Source organism: Ochotona princeps, chromosome 20 (genome assembly GCF_030435755.1).
Source record: "Ochotona princeps isolate mOchPri1 chromosome 20, mOchPri1.hap1, whole genome shotgun sequence".
NCBI lineage: Eukaryota > Metazoa > Chordata > Mammalia > Lagomorpha > Ochotonidae > Ochotona > Ochotona princeps.
The window spans coordinates 28,231,467-28,246,004 of record NC_080851.1 but is presented as its reverse complement, the minus strand read 5'-3'; the positions used below and the strand labels follow the sequence as shown (position 1 = coordinate 28,246,004).

At 43.9% G+C, this 14,538-nt stretch overlaps 1 non-coding gene across 1 annotated transcript; it reads right to left on the bottom strand.

The window, feature by feature from the left end:
- Positions 1–337: 337 nt before the first annotated feature.
- On the bottom strand, positions 338–444 carry LOC118760689 (U6 spliceosomal RNA). Its single transcript, XR_004996924.2, has one exon. It is a non-coding gene; the product is annotated as a U6 spliceosomal RNA (small nuclear RNA).
- Between the last annotated feature and the right edge of the window lie 14,094 nt (positions 445–14,538).

Here is a 14,538-nt window from a genome sequence, read left to right as displayed (position 1 = left end):
GTGCTCTTGCATTTTCATGAGCAAGCCATATTTCTTTTTCCTCTCCTCACTCCCCCGTGAACTTTAATCCAGCCCTGTCCCATGGAGAGGGAAAGGTAAGACTTAGGCTCTGTTTTGGAAAAGACTCCCAACGCCGGCCCAGCAGTAGGTTTTTCCACAGTCAGACAGTTCCAGCCCAGCTCCATGCTGCTGATTTATAAGACAGTGAGCTCACTGGCTTCAGTCTCTCTGCTTTCCTTCAGTCATTTCTCAATTGAGACACACTGCCTGGAAACATCTGAGAAAGAAATTGACCGAAAGATGCACAGACAACCTATTCATATATTTTCTATTATAAAAAAATATGGAACACTTCACGAATTTGCATGTCATCCTTGCGCAGGGGCAATGCTAGTCTTCTCTGTATCGTTCCAATTTTAGTATATGTGTTTCCAACGTGAGCACCAGCCTATTCATATTTTTAGAGCTTTGCAAGAATCCTCCCTGTGATCTCAGGGCAGCCAGTTTAGCTGGCAAAGTGTCCCTGCCTTCATCACCCCAGTCACTTGTTTTTTTTTTTTTTAAAGATTTTATTATTATTGGAAAGCTGGATATACAGAGAGGAGGAGAGACAGAGAGGAAGATCTTCCATCCGATGTTTCACTCCCCAAGTGAGCCGCAACGGGCCGGTGCTGTGCCAATCCGATGCCGGGAACCAGGAACCTCTTCCAGGTCTCCCACGCGGGTGCAGGGTCCCAAAGCTTTGGGCCGTCCTCAACTGTTTTCCCAGGCCACAAGCAGGGAGCTAGATGGGAAGTGGAGCTGCCGGGATTAGAACCGGTGCCCATATGGGATCCCGGGGCTTTCAAGGCGAGGACTTTAGCCGCTAGGCCATGCCGCTGGGCCCCACCCCAGTCACTTGTACAGAACAATCCTGGATCCCCTCCAGACTTTGCTGCCTTGATTCTAATACTAGGTGAAAGAGCTAACAATGCATATACTGTTCTCAAATTTAATCCAGGCTCGCCTTGTGACATCCGGATTCGGCAGGAATACATGGACCAAAGTGGATTTAGTAACTTTCTTATCTAAGTGTTTTAAGACACAGGATTAATTCCACTTCAAGGGCAATTGCTTCTTTCTCATTAACAACAACAAAAACACATTTAAAATAATTCATCTGAGTGGAGCCTCCACAGGATACGTGTGTACAACACATCTTTTTCTCTTTCATCTCTCCCCATCAACCATCACCAGCAATAGTTCAGTCTGAACCTATGGGATCCTCTCATCTGAAGCCAGTGTTTCCCACTAAACCCTTCATTTGTGCTGGAAATCAGTTGTAGTGGCCACTCTGCCACTCAGATGCATCTTGGTCGACTGGCTCAATGTCACAGCCATGTATAATTATTGTAACTACAGCTGCAAGCTGTTAATGATAAGCTTGCCCACAGGCCGATCCTGCCATATGGTTGATGGTCAATCGAAATGAAAATATGCATTAGGAGAAAAATGCTCCCATGGAGAACAAGTGGGTGGGGGTGATTGTTTACAACACTGGCTGGGAACCACCAAGCTTGGGTTAGCGCTACATTGATTTCTGCCTCTCTCCAATGTTTGTCCTGAGACACTAAGGCACGAGAACTAACATGACCCAGCTGGAATCAGAAGACGAGCAGACAAAACACGGTGCAAGTTGTAATAGGGGTCAGGGAATGGGGATTTGTGGGAAACAAACATAGCTTGGATTCTTTTGTAGGAAAGGGAGACACGTTCACATGTGAGTCATGGGAAATGATCTGTGTGCAATGAGACACACTGTATGTGATGGGAGTTTGGAGGCAAATTAAAACACGCTAATGATTCACGGGGATGATTCCAGTAACTTTCTCCATGGGATGGCAAGGCTTGGCTGGACTACTTGGGTTTGGCCTGGAATTTTGGCACTTGGGGAAGATGGGATGCAGACAGGTAGACTGTTGGCAAGCAGCTGAGCTCAGTGTTTGTTCTGCCCCAGTGCGGAAAGGGAGTGGTAAAGCTTACAAAGTAGTCCCTCGTTTTGGTGGCCAAACTAATACTTTCACACTGCTCATGTCTGTCTTGTCTGAAATGGCAATCAGTACTGAAGGATAAATAAAAACCAACCAAACAAAACATGCCAATTTTCCTTCAGGGCATGCTTGAATGACAAGTTCTAAGTCCAACACCCTAGGTGTCTCTTGATATTACACCACGGGCCAGATCCCAAACAGAGTCCAGTCCCTAACCACCCCAGTGGTCAGTTTAACCTTTGCTGTCTGAACCATTGCCGTACACAGGACTTCTTTGAAATTCCAACACTTTCAAGGATGCCTAAAAAGAAAATTCCTATTTTTTATTTTATTCCTCCTCCTCCTATAAGAACAAAAAAATATATAATGATTACATTCTCACTAAGCTTCTTTCTCCAAAGAAAGGCTAAACAGAGAAGACCTTTCGATTGCCATTCAAAGAGTAATCACGCACTAAAGGGCTAACCTGGAGTTCTGTTTACTTGCTGTGGAGCCTAACTTGATTAGTTGAGAATTAGAAACACCCTAAAGTGATTGGCCCTGCTTCCCCCAGGGAGGGCCCCTCTAGGGGAAAGCAACATCTGTGATTATACTTTTGTCATTGAGAAGGCAAAGAACTCAGCTCTTCCTCCTCTAAGTTTCCTGAAATTTGAGGAAATCCAGGGGAGACTGCTTTGTCTGGAGACACACACACACATGCACTAAAACACGTGTACACCTATATGCACATACTACCACACATTCCCATGTGCACATGTGAGAACCACGGTCAAGACAGGTAAACACGCTCGTGTAGGTACACACACACACACACACACACACATCCACAAAGCCCAAAACATTGAGAGCCAGGCCCTTGGCAGAAGAGGCTTGCTGACCTGTAAGATGAAATTCCAGACCAATGATGGAACCCACACAGCACTGCGATTCTTGGAGGTCTCAGGTCCCACAGTGACCAGAAAGGCCACATTCCTTCTGCATCTAGAATGTTCAGGCCTGGCCAAGTTGGAAAGCAGATGCTCACAAGGGGTCTTCAAAAAGCTCATGGAAAATTCATGAAGAAAACGACACATGGCTTTCAACTTTGTTGAACTAACATAATCTTATCTCTTAATTCCAGTTTTCCCTGTGCTCTTGGCTATATTCATATAAAAGAGATATTTGTACTTCTAACCTGAACAGTCAGTGTAGCTTTTTTTTTTTTTTGTCCCCAATAAAACTCTCACTATTGTGAGTTTAAAGCTGGATGTGCCTCTTGATTTCCTTTCTTCAGAGTTAACCTGAACAGAAAACAGGCATGGAATAGGGGGATAGGGGAATAGGCAGAATGTTCTGCATTATCGTCCAACTGATTATTCAGCCATGAATAAATGAGAGAAGGATGTCTGAGCATACCAACAACACTGACATTCCCTGTGACCCTGCCAAGGTCACCTCTTACTATTGAAAAATTATTTGAGTATCCAATCACAGATTCCTTCTGCAGTCCCAGGGGAAAAAAAATGGAGTTTTAGGAACACAGGTGCAAAGAAGTTAGACACGACTAACACAGAGACTATGGCTGTTCAGCATCACCAATGTTAACACAAAAGGTGTGAATTTCAAAGCCTGTCCCCTGGCACTGTGCATGCCAAGGGGAGTGAGCACCTCACATACATACTTTCTAGAGCGGATCCATGGCAAAGATAATGAGGTGATGAGAAGAAAGAAGAGAGAAACAGAAGGAGGTTGAGGAAAAAGAAGCCTTCATTGTCAGGAAGGATTCTGAGTGCTTTCAGTAGATCCTCACAGCAACCTGAACTGCTGATAACATTCAGCCCATTTTATAGATGGAAAAGCCACACCTCAGAATGTAACTTCCCTCAGGACATGGAACTAATAAGCAGAGGAGCTATAATGCCAACCACATCTGATTCCTCATACAAGAGGAGAAGATCTGAATGGGTAAGATCCAGGTTGGCAAACTGGACATTTTTAAAAAAGCATTCTAAATAGCATCCTAAAATAACAGGCTTGGCAATGGGGATATTCTTTCATGGGAAGGGACCAAAATGGAGCAGAAGACAGAGTTTGCATAAGCCAGATATCACTGGAAAGTTTTGGAGAGTTTGTCCAAAGCAACTGTCTAGGAAAGAATCTTGCGAGATCTCACCATGTTCAGTTCATGTGGAAGGAATGGGCTGTCTGAAAGAGGGCTGTTAGAGCAGCTGTCTCCATTACTGCCAACACCTACAAGCAAGCAAGATGCCTTCACTTTGCAGAAGAATCCAAAAGGGGCATATCTATCTGATGGGATGCTGTTCTATGATGAAATGAACTAGCACACCACCCGAAGACAGAGCAGTCTTAAATGCACATTGCTAATGCAAAGAGATCAATTTGAAAAGGTTACATAATGTTGGATCCCAACTGTACACAATTCTGAAAAAGACAAAACAAACGGAAGAGTGAAAAGGTCAATGGTTATCAAAAGCTGGGGAAGGGAAAGATAAACAGGTGGAGGATATTCGGGACAATAAAACTATTCCACACAATTTCACAATGATGGATGAATGTCAGTATCTGTCTAAACCCACAGAAGGTACAACCCAGAGTGAACCCTAAGGTCAACTATGGGCTTTTCCAATGATGAGCTGTACCAGTTCATCAGCTGTTAATACATGCACTATACTAATGCAAGATGGTAAAGTTGGGGAAATGGGAGAGAGGGAGAGTATGAACTTTCTGTACTTTTCATTCTATTTTTTATCCTGTCAGTATGAAACTAACCCCCAAGTCAAGCTATTACTTAACCAAGCAAAACAAAAGATTACTTGGCAAGTCCAGATTCTAAAGCTGGCTCTGTCAGTCAGCAGCTCTGTGACTTTGAGCACATCATAGTTTCTTTCGGTCTTAGGGCCCAGGAGCTCAGGGCATGGCCGAGAGCCAGAGGACATGTGGGAACTATGGGATAGTAATGATGGACCACACTTTTTGCCTTCCTTGAGGGCTGAGGAAGAGATCTGGACCTTTGGACTTAAGAGATCATGGATCTCAACCCCCAGAGTATGTTGTGTGTATTGGGGTGATTGCATCCAGAGGTCAGGATAACCTCCGTGCACACAGGTCAGCTTTCCAGTCAGGGGCCCTGATGGCCAACATGTTTGTACCTGTGGTGTAGGTTTGTGAAGAATGAGCACATCCCAGATGTCCACGAGTGCTCCTGTGTGCTGGCTGCTTTGGGGCAAGATAGAATCTGGCACCTGCAAAAATGTGTTGACTGGAAAAGGGCCCATATGAGAATTAAAATATCTCCCCTTCTACACTTGGCTTCCTGAGCTGATGTGTTGAGTTCCCTGACAGAAAGTTGGCCTCTGCAAGCCCAAAGTCCCCATGGCAATGATGGTGTGACTGGCAGCCCTCAGCAGGGCACCCAGTGGGCACTAACAATCACCAGCAGAGGTGGCCTCTGGAGTTCCTGGATGCCCATTCGCCTCCTTTAGGCATCGCTTCCTGACCTGCTTAGCAGAGCTGGCCCCACGCAGAGTGAGACTTGAGCTTCTGTTAGAGATCATCCTTGACCTTAATCCTTACAAAAGTCATCATTGTACTTAGCAGATTCAGCAGGCACAGTACAAAAATAAATAAATAAAAACATCTTTTGACCAGGTCAGCATTTGGTGAAGTCATTAGGATGCCACTTGGGATGCCCACAGTGCATATCATCGTGCCTGGGTACAAGTCCCTGTTTCACTGGTCACTCCAGCTTCCTGCTGATGAGCACCCTGGGAAACAGCAGAAGATGGTTCAAGGAGTTGAGTTTCTGATTCTCAGATTGGGCCTGGCCCAGCCCTGGGCACTGTGGGACACTTGGAGAGTAGAGTAGTGACTAGGAGATTCTCTCTCTCTCTCTCTCTCTGCTTCTTCACTTCTCTCTTGTCCTTTCGACTAAATTAAGCAAATACAATTTTTAAAGATCTTTTTTTTTTATGTATTTGAAAGGCAGAGTCACAGACAGAGGAGAGCTAGAGAGAGGAGATCTTACCTGCTGGTTCACTTCAAAAGTGGTTACAGTGATTGAGGCTGGGTCAGACCAAAACTAGGAGCCAGGAGCTTCTTTTGAGTCTCTCACACGAGTAGAGATCCTTCACTGCTTTTCCATTAACAAGGAGCTTGTTTGGAAGTGGAGCAGCCAGGACTCGAACTGACACTCTTAGAGTATACCAGCATCAGAGGTCACAGCTTAATGCTACCTCCCACTAGTGTTTTAATCCATTTTTTAAAATATTTATTTTATTTTTATTGGAAAGGCAGATATACAGAGAGAAGGAGAGACAAAGATCTTCCTTCTGCTGGTTCACTCTCCAAGTGGCCACAACAGCTGGAGCTGAGCCCATCTGAAGCCAAGTGTCAGGAGCTTCTTCTGAGTCTCCCAGATATACAGGGTCCCAAGGCTTTGGGCTGTCCTCTACTGCTTTCCTAGGCCACAAACAGGCAGCTAGATGGTAAGCAGCGCACCCAAGACACAAACACACACAAATGGGATCTTGGCGGACACAAAGAAAGGATATACCCACTAGGTTATTGCCCCAGGCTCCCAATAGTATAAAAAGAAAAAAAAGAAGACTATTGCTCATGGAGAAAGAGAATGTAAATGCCAACTGAGAAGGGTAATTGAACTTTACAAAAAATAAAATACAATTATTTCAGAAAGTTTTGAGGAAATGGAATTAAGAGATATTTTGGTCCATAAAAATGTTTGAAATGTAAGCATGATTTTGTCCTAATAAGCATTTTCCATTAACTTTTTATAAGGACCTCCTTCATTTGTATGGAAATATAGATCCCTTTTAGATTGTGCCTAATTTTTCAGTGCATATTTTTAAATAGTTTAGAAAAAGAACGTATAACCAACTTTTCTCTGTGTGTAAACTGTCTACACACAAAACTTAAACAGCTCTGTGCATGTTTATGATTTCAGAGATGCACATATGTAAAACATTCTATCGTATATTTATTCACACAGTTGATTTGCTGCAACTCATTGTATTTACATGTTCTAATTGTGTTCTGTGGGACAGGGCAACACACACTGTTTATGTATATGTATGTTGGCTTGTGTGATTGAAAACCAAGTGACTTGGCCTTGGTTTGGTCTTGATGGGTTTTGAAAGTATTCCAGACTTGAAATTAAGTGTGGCTGAGGAAGGGGTAAGGAGTGGGAGGGGAGCCAAATGTCAACTGATTCTAAAATATTAAACAAGGGTGAATAACAAAAAATTAAACATGACTACCCCATTCAAACTGCAAAGTCTGGTGCTATTTTCCCCATCAAGGCAAAGAGAGACTTTTTCTGCTCTGGTTGACCTGGGAGACAGAGGGAGAACCTGGGGGCTGGGAGCCAGGCAGCTCCCATGGAGGCTCCACCCAATACTTCACAGCGAGGATTCTGTAAGATCCAACCAATAGTGCCTGCACAGCAGCCATGGGCAGTTGCACATTTTGCTTAGTGCATGTACAAAGAAAAAGAATCCCAAACCAGAAAGAACATGATCTGAAGTGTTGAAGGGTTTAGCCACACTGAGAACACACAGCTTGGAGAAGCCAGGTGGCCCAATGTGGAACTCTGGAGCTTCGGGTCTGTCATGCATTGGTTTTCAGCATACCAACCAGAAGTGACCCGGGGACTCACCTTCGTGATGTGTCTGCATTTTGATTGCCCTGATCAATTGTGCAGGTACCATTAGCCTTGGACACACACCATGAAAATCACCTACAAATATGCTTATTTCCCCTTTTATTCTCAGCCTATGCCTTTGAGATTTAAATTGTACACTAGAAGATTCTCCATCTTTCCTTTGGCTTGTTCTCCGCAGCTTTAGGCAAACTGTCTCACCGAGGAGAACACACTCATATGGAGATTCAGTACCCAGGGAGGAGTCAGTGGTAGTGTTTATAAGGACACATCAGATCATTGTAGAACAGATGTTGTGGTACTTCAATCTTCAAATGGAAACTCTAGATGCTGTCTTAGAACTTAGAGTTGTTCTCTATTATCTGTGTTTGTTTTCTTTGAAAAGCAGGGGAGTAGGGGGAAAATTAGAGAGAGATCTTCCATGTGCTAGTTCACTCTCCAAAGCCAGGAGCCCAGAACTCGATCCAGATCTCCCACCTAGATGCTAGGCACTCAGCTTCTTGAGTCATCATCGACTGCTTCCAGGATGCACATTAGTAGGCAGCTAGGATTAGAAGCAGAGCCAGGTCTGAAACCCAGGCACTCCTATCACATAGGATTCCCATACAACACATTAACCCCTGCACAAAACACCAATCCTGCTCTCTACTTCAAATTCCAAGGAATGCACAGACAGCACAGCTAAAAACTGGGCTCCAGAGTTGCACCCAGTGGCCATGTCATCCTGAGGGGTTGGTATGATGGGCAAAGGGGACATGATGTGTTGCTTTGCCTCCACCTCTAATTGTCACCTCAGGTATATCTTTCACAGGAATCAGGTCTGAGTAATCATCAAGAGGCCTCAGGTCTCTCCTATGGATAGCAGACAGCTCCTACAATGGCCTGGTCTTTTCTTCTTTTCCAACTGGACACTCAACATCTTTTCTTCTTGCTGCTTCCCCTGCCATGTCGCCCTGAATGGAAGCAATCTGCTGTCACAGGTGCTGCCACAAGGTGGCTTCAGGTCAAGAAACTGCAGAGTCTGGATCAGTCCTGTGCAGCCAGTCCCCACACCACTCCAGCTGTGCATAGGAGAGGGGACATGCCCTGTGCCCATTCTGCCCTTAGAATTGCACAGTCCATCTCCAAGGCCCTGCGACTTGTCCCTGTTGAGAGTCTTACTTAACTGTTTGCTGACACGTCTTGCATGAACTTGCTGTATTATAGCACCTGAGCTCTTGAGCCTTAACTTCTACCATTGTGCAGCATGGCTCTACCAAGCTGTATGTCTCAGCTGATTCCCATATTGGGTCCACTCAGGCACTGAATATTTGTGAGGTGCCAAACGGCAGGCAGCGGACTCTCCTTGTATTCTCTTCAGCCGACAGGAATGTAATCATCCTTACTTAGGTCCAAAATACAGGTCTAGGGTAACCAGCACTGGAATGCCAGCTGTGGACCTCTCCAAGGTTACTCCTGTCTACCTTAATGTGCAAACTCCTGGTGACCTGCATACTCCTTCCTTCCTTCCTTCCTTCCTTCCTTCCTTCCTTCCTTCCTTCCTTCCTTCCTTCCTTCCTTCCTTTCTCTCTCTCTCTCTCTCTCTTTCTTCTTTAATAAAGAACAATGAATAGTGCATTGTTTGGGATGCCTGTATCCTATTTCAGAGTGCATGATTTGAGTCCCAGATTCCAGTTTCCTACTAACATGCACCTTGGCAGACAAGATTACGAGTCAAGGAGTTGGACCCATGTGGGAGACCTGAACTGAGTTCCTGATTCCTGGTATCTACAAGCATTTTGGGAATGAATCAGTGGACAGAATAAATCTGTTTCTCTGTCTTTCAAATAAATACAAGAATTTTTTAAAGGGACTTCGTTTTTGCTTGGAAACATTGATCTGAGTGAAACCATCATTCTCTGCCTCCCTTGCAGCTAAGTAACACAACTGCAGGAAGAACTGGATGCATCTTTCAAGAACCACACATGAAGGCTGGAGGGGGCATACTCTTCTTTGCTTTTTTATTCTTCCTACCTGATTCTAGAATATGAAGGTGGTTGCAGGAACCTGGGCAATCATCTTGGTCCAATGCCTACAATCAGACAGAACTCAAACGCACATGCTTGTCTTCTGTACTTGCACTATAAGATGCTTGTGGCACTTTCATATCTGCTACAGCATCTCACTCAGCACAGCTGTCAAGAAAGAGCAATTGCTTTGGATTCGGCAGCCTTGGCCTTGAAGAGTTGTGAAATTCTGAACAAATGACTGAATCTATCCGTATCTCAGATACTTTACCAAAAAATAAAAAAGAGGAATGGCTCTTAGGTTGTGTTGAAGATTAAGTGAGTTAGTGTGTGAAAGCTGTCTGCAAATGAGGCCGATTATGGAATCTCAATAGCTGAGGTGTTAATATCTCAAGATATATATATATATATATTCCAATGGAGTTTCAGGAAGTAACCCCTCCCATGATTTGTGAATTTTCCATGTATCTTGGACATTCAATCATTTTTTTATTCATTCACCCAAAAGAGTATCATACATACTTCCCAATGCCGGAGGAAAAGCTAGGAATACTGAGATGGTAAGAAAACGAAGGTCCCAAAAGGCTTTCAGGAGTGATTCCACATTGGAGACTGGAAGGTGAGTCCATGGTGGCCAAGCAGCCCATCCTCAGCACAAGTGGCACTGGGGAAAGGCGAGGAGGAGACCAACACCAGGCTGCTGCGGGAGGGGGTGGAAACCAGCAAGTATTCCCACGTCTAGAGTCAACAGTCACTCTGGAGGAACAGAAGTTTTTGGACAAAGAAATGGCATTCCCCCACTAGTCCCAGGCTGTGAAATCAGCCCCTTTATTGGTGCTTGTGATTAACAAAAGGTTGTTGGAAAAAATTAAAAGCTGCCAGTATAAAAGCTGAGGAAATAATCATATCTACAAGCCCAATTACATCAACGCGTGGCTCTAGCCTGGTGACTATGTGTGATAGCCCCTGAACACATAACGAAAGGGGAAAAACGAGACAGAGAAAAAGAGAAGGGCTGAAGACGAGTCCACCCAGTTTCCATACATGGTATCCAGCATAAAGCTTGTTGACTAAAAACAGATTTTTCTTCTTTCTTTTGGGGGCAGGACAAGAGAGACATATTCAATTTATCGTCACTAACCCTTTTATCCTAAAATGTAAGATATCTCACTGTACAAAAAAGCATCACGTTATATACTCTTTATTGAACACATAGATCTATGTTTATGGAGAATTTTAATGGTTGCAAAGTCAAATTGCAAAAAAAAAAGATTCATTTGTTTAGAGATCTTGATCTATTATGCTAAATTTTCATAAAATTTTCAAGACTAGTTGTAATGTAGATTATAATACTAATGTTTCTCATGGGATTCAGCAATTGGAATTCCTTGGGTATGCTGGATGCTAGAGTTAAGGTTAATGTGGAGAAGAACTCTAACTCATCGATATTTAATACTGGCTGATGCAATCTGAAAATTTCGGCAGCAGATGCAAGCTGCAGGCATATTCTTCTCGAAGCTTTTTGGAAATCAAGCAATTCACAGTGTATTTTACCTCCTTGCTGTGTAATCAATGGCACTCTGATACCTTCTCCACTGTTACCAATGATTTAAGCAAGAGAACAAGAAAGTCGTGGAAATAACGGATTCATGGCCACAGGGTGAGGGTCGGGGAAGATGGGGAGGTGAGTTTCCAGCAGTCAAATTCTAACAAGAAATGAAACTTGAACTTTTTGTACTGAATTTTTTGGGAAAAGAGCCCACTCAGACTCTTAAGTGGGACACATCTAAGCTTAAAGGGCAGGAAAAAAAAATCCTTTTCTACCAGGCCATCATAGATTCAATCTGATTCATATTTAGAGTGTATCTTAGGCACTAACAAAGATAAAAAAGAAAAAGACACATGCTTGCCTCAAGGAACTCGTTGCATTGATCTTTCTGTGGATGAGACCTCTATTTCCTGAGCCCTTCCCCCCTCCCCCCCCGCCGACCACCGCTTACTGCAGGTACTCAGAGGGGGTGCACCCTGTCTCAGGCTTACTGGAAATGTAGATTGCAGGTAATGTTTTCATCCTTTCAGCACAAACAAAGAAGTTTCTAAGCAGCATGGGTAGCTAACAGTGAGCCTCCGCTTTCTCACCTCTGAATTAATAGTAGTCCATACATCAGGAGAGCACTGGGGGGAGAAATACATCAAAGAACGAAGCGTGCTTACCCCAGTGACTGGCTCATTGCACACAAGGTCTCCAAAACGTACATACAAGACATACAGTTTGAAGAAGTGAAGTGTGGATTTCCAAAATGTTTGCCTCAAAGTAAACTTACCATTTAATTCCATGAACAATCACTTCATCTCACACGCACCTGTGCCATGACAGAGGTTGTCATCAGCATCTGCTCCTTGGCCAACACAATTCTCAGACGTGCTACACGCCTGAGTACACGCTCCCAAAGATGAGAAACAATTTTTTAAAAAGACTGAGTGGGGCATCTTAATGCTTGAACATGATATTCCAATGGGAATACTAGGTCCGTGACTACCATAACCAACAATTTGCTATACTGGAGAGAAAATTCCAACAGGTGACTGATCAGGCATGGAACATAAAACAAAACAAAAAATGCCCCCAGCTAATGAAGAGGGGCTTACAGTCTTTGAATTTTTTGAAGAAAGTGATTTTTCCCCAAGAACATTTGAATACAAAAGAGGGAATCCCCTAATGTTGTTGGTATCATTTCTTAATTTGGGGGGAAAGTTATGGCCTGCAGCATCACCAACAACAGAAGCAAATGAAAACTTTTTCACTTTCAAAAACTGCAGGCAACCACTGAATTTCAAAGATAGCTGTGAAGGTACATTTACTGTATTTCGAGCTGAGGATGTCCGTTATCAGAGTCAAACCTGGAGAACCATGGTGACCAGCCTCCCTAGAGGTCCCATCCATGGACAGACTTCCCCAGGAAGCCTGAGAAAAGAACAGAAGTAACTTAACGTCCCTCCAGAGGAAACGCCGGCTTTTTCCTTGGCAGATTCATTCTGAATCACATAGCAGCAAGCCATTAGGAACATCTGGGTATTCCTAAAGAGCCACTGAATTATTATAAAAAACGTTTCAAATCATCAGCCCCAAACTCAAGTGATCTACAATGTGTATGATGCCTTTCCCTCCTTTTAGTCAAGAAGATAAATGGAGAAATTCTTCTTATTGCAACTTTCATTACACATTTGTTTTTAATCGGGTGAGTTCATGTCTGCCTACTGCACCTCAGTATCAAAGCCTTGTATGTCAGCAGTGACTTTGGCTCCTCCTGCCAGGACTGTCTTTGGAGAACACAACTCCTTAGAAGTAAGATGACTGCAACACTTATTGGTTCAAAACAACCACAAGGCAGGACTAGGTTCTCTTTGAGCCTAGTTACGCACTGTCAGATTGAACAAGGATTAGGTCAAATGCCTTCTCTTCTTTAAGCAACGCTTTCCTCCTTTAAAATTCTGTTTTAAAAATAATTTCAAAGATTTATTTATTTGTTTGAAAGGCAGAGTGTCAGAGAGAGAGAGAGAGAGAGAGAGATGAACAGATCGTTCTCCCACTAGCTCACTCATCAAATGGCCTCCACTGTTGGGCCAGGCCAAAGTCATGAGCTCACAACTCCGCCCCAGTCTCTCACAGGGGTGGCAGGGATCCAGGGGCTTGGGCAACTTCTGCTGTTTTCCCAGGTACGTTAGCAGGGACCTGGATGGGAAGTGGAGCAGCTAAAGCAGCTCTCACGGAATGCCAGTGTCACTGGTGGTGCTTCAACCTGCTGCTTCACAATGATGACCCCAGTGGCTAAAAATTGTGTGTCAGGATTTGTTGTGAAGACTCTCAGGCATGATCCTGCTCTTCGCCAAACTTCATCCAAAACCTCAACAAGAGGAGCTGGCAGCACCTGAAAAACATATCATTCCTCTCTAGAAACATTCTAGAAGCTTCCCACGGCTGTCAAGACACTGAATCCATCCCCACTGTGACCTGGAAGGCTTCATGGGCAGTCCCATTAACAGGAGGTCAGATTCCAGGGGAAACATGTGATGCTGAATTCCAGGAGCTGCTCCCAGCCTGAGCAGAGATTGTTTCACACCATTCGCGGGGATGACTCCTGTCTGTCATAGGATTACCATATCCTTCATCCAAATACCCTGTAAGAAACTTTAATACATGATGCATTGATAAAGGCAGAAGCATTCTCTTGAAGACGGAAACAGCCTGTTGTAACATGAATCAAAGTATGGCATTGGACTTTCTGCACAATGCTGATGTCCCTTATGTGTGAAATAAACACAGCCCAGAGAAGGCTTTGCCCAGACACCTCTTGCTGACCTGGTATTACACTTAATACTTTTTTTCCAAACATAAAAATACTTAGTAAATTGTGTCCAGTTTAAAACTCTGCCTGCAACATTGGCATCCTGTATAGGCACATCAATGCAAATTCTGGCTGTTCTGTTTCTGATCTAGCTCCCCACTACTTCTCCTAGGAGGACAGCAGGAGATGGCCCAAGTGCTTGGGCCCCAAGTGGGGAACTGGATGAATGTCCAGGCTCCTGCCTCTGATTTGGCCCAGGCCTAGCCATTGTGGTCATTTGAAAGTGAACCAGCAAATGAAAAGCCTCTTTCTCACTCTGTTCTTTTGCAACAAATAAATAACTTCTTTGCCATCTCACCTGTGTAAATATGAACTTCAGATTGTTCTAAAGTGGTCTCTGATTCCAAAACTTCGCACATAGCTGATAGCTGAGAAAGATGAAATTCCAAGGTGAAGTGCATTAAAGGCAGACTTTTATTTTT